Consider the following 5,461-nt stretch of genomic DNA (forward strand, 5'->3'; position numbering starts at 1 on the left):
ACTACCACTACTATAACCAGTCACTACCACTACTACTGTAGTCACTACCACTACTATAACCAGTCACTACCACTACTATAACCAGTCACTACCACTACTATAACCAGTCACTACCACTACTATAACCAGTCACTACCACTACTATAACCAGTCACTACCACTACTATAACCAGTCACTACCACTACTATAACCAGTCACTACCACTACTATAACCAGTCACTACCACTACTATAACCAGTCACTACCACTACTATAACCAGTCACCACCACTACTATAACCAGTCACTACCATTACTATAACCAGTCACTACCACTACTATAACCAGTCACCACCACTACTATAACCAGTCACTACCATTACTAATGTAGTCACTACCACTACTATAACCAGTCACTACCACTACTATAACCAGTCACTACCATTACTACTGTAGAAACTACCACTACTATAACCAGTCACTACCACTACTATAACCAGTCACTACCACTACTATAACCAGTCACTACCATTACTACTGTAGACACTACCACTACTATAACCAGTCACTACCACTACTATAACCAGTCACTACCATTACTACTGTAGACACTACCACTACTATAACCAGTCACTACCACTACTATAATCAGTCACTACCACTACTATAATGGTAACCTGGACTCTACTAACCCAATATCTGTTTCTTCCTCTGTTTCTTCCTTGTGTTTGAATTCATGTTTTGTTCCCCTTGTCCAGATGCTGTCCTTGTTTTGTTCCCCTTGTCCAGATGCTGTCCTTGTTTTGTTCCCCTTGTCCAGATGCTGTCCTTGTTTTGTTTCATGTCAGTTATTTATTAAATATTCACTCCCTGTACTTGCTTCTCGTCTCTCAGCATCTGTCCTTACACTGAAGACACTACCACTACTATAACTCTGGTCTGTGTTTACCGGTGTTAAATTAAGGGGAGGAACATTTACATCAGGTCCTCAAATCTCTACGATCAATGTAGGACAGGGATGAAGCTTTGAGTCTGTGGCAAAATATACACAGCTGAACACAAACTTTACCCAGTCTAATCCAGCCATAGTCTGATATAAACTTCACTCTGCCTTATGGGTCCTTTACCTGTAAACAGAACACCCAGAGGGAGCAAGCTTAAAAAACTTCTCCAGCATCTGACCATCTGAGCCAGACACCTCCAGTGTTGTTTGGTCTATCAGTTGTCTTATCCAGAGCGATTTACAGGGTACATCGACAGATTTGGTCACCTCTTTGGCTACGGGATTCAAACTAGCACCCTTTCAGTGACTGGCCCAACGCTCTTAACCACTAGGCTACCTGCACACCAAACAACCATTTCTCCCTCTCCACCACATGGCACCAAGAAGTCCCAAACCTAATGAGGGCTAGCCACGTCATTCTTTTGATCAATTCCAAACAGGAAATTGCCTCAGAGTATCCTTGAGAGCATAGATAAAAAGAACGCCCCTAGTGGGTATGGAGTGTGATTATGTGATTATGTGTTGTCTAAATACATCTTAAAAACGACCATTTCCTAACAATAGTCTGACACACAACCAAGGCCCACATGGTTCTTTAAATATTTTTATTTGCAATGGTTTGCGTGGTGAACACTTTAAAACCTTCATGGAAAATTACATTTTCAGCCAATATAACAAACTATTTCCATCTATATATGTACATGGAAATGAAGAAGGACAGCATATCAAAAATAAGAGTGGTTTTGTGTGTTAACATGAACATAACAAGATAACAACAACTTGTTGTTCACTTGTAGTCCTAGTGAGTTACATGAGCGTAGCATGTTATGGTGCTTGTACACACGGTTTCATAATGTTACTCGTGCTGCATGCATTATGCACTCAACAGAATCTATTTCAAAAAGACGATATAGAATCATCGTATTCTGTGAAACAACATTCAGTTCTTTAGCAACAAGTTGAACATTGTATGAACTTTTAAAAACACAAGTGAATACACAAGTTGTATACTGGAAAACTTACTACACAATTAAAATAGTTGTTAACTCTGTGTCTTATTGGACTGTTTATAATATTATTTCACATAATTCGTAATGACCGTGCCAGCAATAACTGAAAATAAATGATCAATTAAACACTTTGATAAAAATATCATATTTTTGAGCACAGTAAAGTACATTGTTGATTATTAGAACGTATAAGAGGTACCTTGGCAGAGACACACAGCTGAATCACACTAGAAAGACTGCAAACACACACACACACACTAGTGAGGGACAGAGATTTGAGGCTTCAATCTTTTTTCAGCATCGCCATCAAAATGTTAAACGTTTCAAATGAACAAATATTCACATAGGAATGTAAAAAACAAGCTTTTTATTAAAATGTAGCCAGCTCCACCAGCCAACACTAAGCGTAACAACTAGCTATACCACCTAATCCTAACCGCTAGCTACATCAGTTTACCCAAACACTAAGAGCTAGCTAACACTAATAACTGGCTATATCAGCTAACCCTAACAGCTAGCTATACCAGCTAACACTAACAGCTAGCTATATCAGCTAACCCTAACAGCTAACACTAACAGCTAACTATACCAGCTAACACTAACAGCTAACTATACCAGCTAACACTACATTTAGACATTTACATTTAGGTCATTTAGCAGACGCTCTTATCCAGAGCGACTTACAAATTGGACACTAACAGCTAACTATATCAGCTAACCCTAACAGCTAACTATACCAGCTAACCCTAACAGCTAACTATACCAGCTAACACACACAAAACATGTTTCATTTATTTAACTAGGCAAGTCATTGAAGAACAAATTCATATTTACAATGACAACCTACACCAGCCAACGTTGGGCCAATGGTGCGCCTCCCTATGGGACTCCCAATCAAGCACAGTTGTGATACAACCTAGATTAGAACCAGGGACTGTAGTGATGCTTCAAGCACTGAGATGCAGTGCCTTAGACTGCTGCACCACTCGGGAGTTATGCCAACTAACCCTAACAGCTAGATATACCAGCTAACACTAACCCTAACAGCTAGCTATATCAGCTAACCCTAACCATAAGAGCGAGCAATATCAACTAACCCTGACCCTATCTGCTAGTTTGACCAAATAACCCTAACAGCTAGATATACTAGCTAACACTAACAGCTAGCTATAGCAGCTAACACTAACCCTAACAGCTAGCTATCCTGACTAACCGTAACACAAACAGCTAGGTATATCAGCTAACCCTAACCCGAACAGCTAGCTATACAAGCTAACACTAAATCTAACAGCTAGATATATCAGCTAACCCTAAAAGCTAGCTACATCAGCTACATTACATTTAACATTTAAGTCATTTAGCAGACGCTCTTATCCAGAGCGACTTACAAATTGGTGCGTTCACTTTATGACATCCAGTGGAGCAGCCACTTTACAATAGTGCATCTAAATATTTTAAGGGGGGGGGGTGAGAAGGATTACTTATCCTATCCTAGGTATTCCTTAAAGAGGTGGGGTTTCAGGTGTCTCCGGAAGGTGGTGATTGACTCCGCTGTCCTGGCGTCGTGAGGGAGTTTGTTCCACCATTGGGGGGCCAGAGCAGCGAACAGTTTTGACTGGGCTGAGCGGGAGCTGTACTTCCTCAGTGGTAGGGAGGCGAGCAGGCCAGAGGTGGATGAACGCAGTGCCCTTGTTTGGGTGTAGGGCCTGATCAGAGCCTGGAGGTACTGAGGTGCCGTTCCCCTCACAGCTCCGTAGGCAAGCACCATGGTCTTGTAGCGGATGCGAGCTAACCCTAACTGTTAGCTATACCAACTAATACTAACCCTAACAGCTAGTTAAACAAGCTAACACTAACAGCTAGCTATACTAGCTAACACTAACTATAACAGTGAACTATACTGGCTAACATTAACCCTAACAGCTAGCTATACTAGCTAACACTAACAGCTATATACTAGGTAACATTAACAGCTATCTATACTAGCCAACACTAACCCTAACAGCTCTATATCAACTAACACTAAACCAAACAGCAAGCTATACTACCGTAGCTAACACTAACCCTAACAACTAGCTATACTAGCTAACACTAACCATAACAGCTGACTATACTGGAAAACACTAACCATAACAGCTGACTATACCAGCTAAGACTAACCCTAACAGCTATCTATACTAGCTAACACTAACAACTAGCTAAATCAGCTAACACTTACCCTAACAGCTAGCTATACTTACTAACACTAACTATAACAGCTAGCTATACTAACTGTAGACCGCATTATCTTCCAAGAGAATTCTCTTCGATTATAATCACAGCCGTATATATCCCCCCCCCAAGCAGACACATCGATGGCTCTGAACGAACTTTATTTAACTCTTTGCAAACTGGAAACCATTTATCCGGAGGCTGCATTCATTGTAGCTGGGGATTTTAACAAAGCTAATCTGAAAACAAGACTCCCTAAATTTTATCAGCATATCGATTGCGCAACCAGGGGTGGTAAAACCTTGGATCATATAATATATGCCATTTAGCAGACGCTTTTATCCAAAGCGACTTACAGTCATGTGTGCATACATTCTACGTATGGGTGGTCCCGGGGATCGAACCCACTACCCTGGCGTTACAAGCGCCATGCTCTACCAACTGAGCTACAGAAGGACCACCAGAAGGATCATTGTTACTCTAACTTCCGCGACGCATATAAGGCCCTGCCCCGCCCCCCCTTTCGGAAAAGCTGACCACGACTCCATTTTGTTGATCCCTGCCTACAGGCAGAAACTTAAACAAGAAGCTCCCACGCTGAGGTCTGTCCAACGCTGGTCCGACCAAGTGGACTCCACACTCCAAGACTGATTCCAGCACGTGGACTGGGACATGTTTCGTATTGCGTCAGATAAAAATATTGACGAATACGCTGATTCGGTGTGCGAGTTCATTAGAACGTGCGTTGAAGATGTCGTTCCCATAGCAATGATAAAAACATTCCCTAACCAGAAACCGTGGATTGATGGCAGCATTCATGTGAAACTGAAAGCGCGAACCACTGCTTTTAATCAGGGCAAGGTGTCTGGCAACATGACCGAATACAAACAGTGCAGCTATTCCCTCCGCAAGGCTATTAAACAAGCTAAGCGTCAGTACAGAGACAAAGTAGAATCTCAATTCAACGGCTCAGACACAAGAGGCATGTGGCAGGGTCTACAGTCAATCACGGACTACAAGAAGAAACCCAGCCCAGTCACGGACCAGGATGTCTTGCTCCCAGGCAGACTAAATAACTTTTTTGCCCGCTTTGAGGACAATACAGTGCCACTGACACGGCCTGCAACGAAAACATGCAGACTCTCCTTCACTGCAGCCGAGGTGAGTAAGACATTTAAACGTGTTAACCCTCGCAAGGCTGCAGGCCCAGACGGCATCCCCAGCCGCGCCCTCAGAGCATGCGCAGACCAGCTGGCCG

Source organism: Oncorhynchus gorbuscha, linkage group LG07 (genome assembly GCF_021184085.1).
Source record: "Oncorhynchus gorbuscha isolate QuinsamMale2020 ecotype Even-year linkage group LG07, OgorEven_v1.0, whole genome shotgun sequence".
In the NCBI taxonomy this organism is placed as follows: domain Eukaryota; kingdom Metazoa; phylum Chordata; class Actinopteri; order Salmoniformes; family Salmonidae; genus Oncorhynchus; species Oncorhynchus gorbuscha.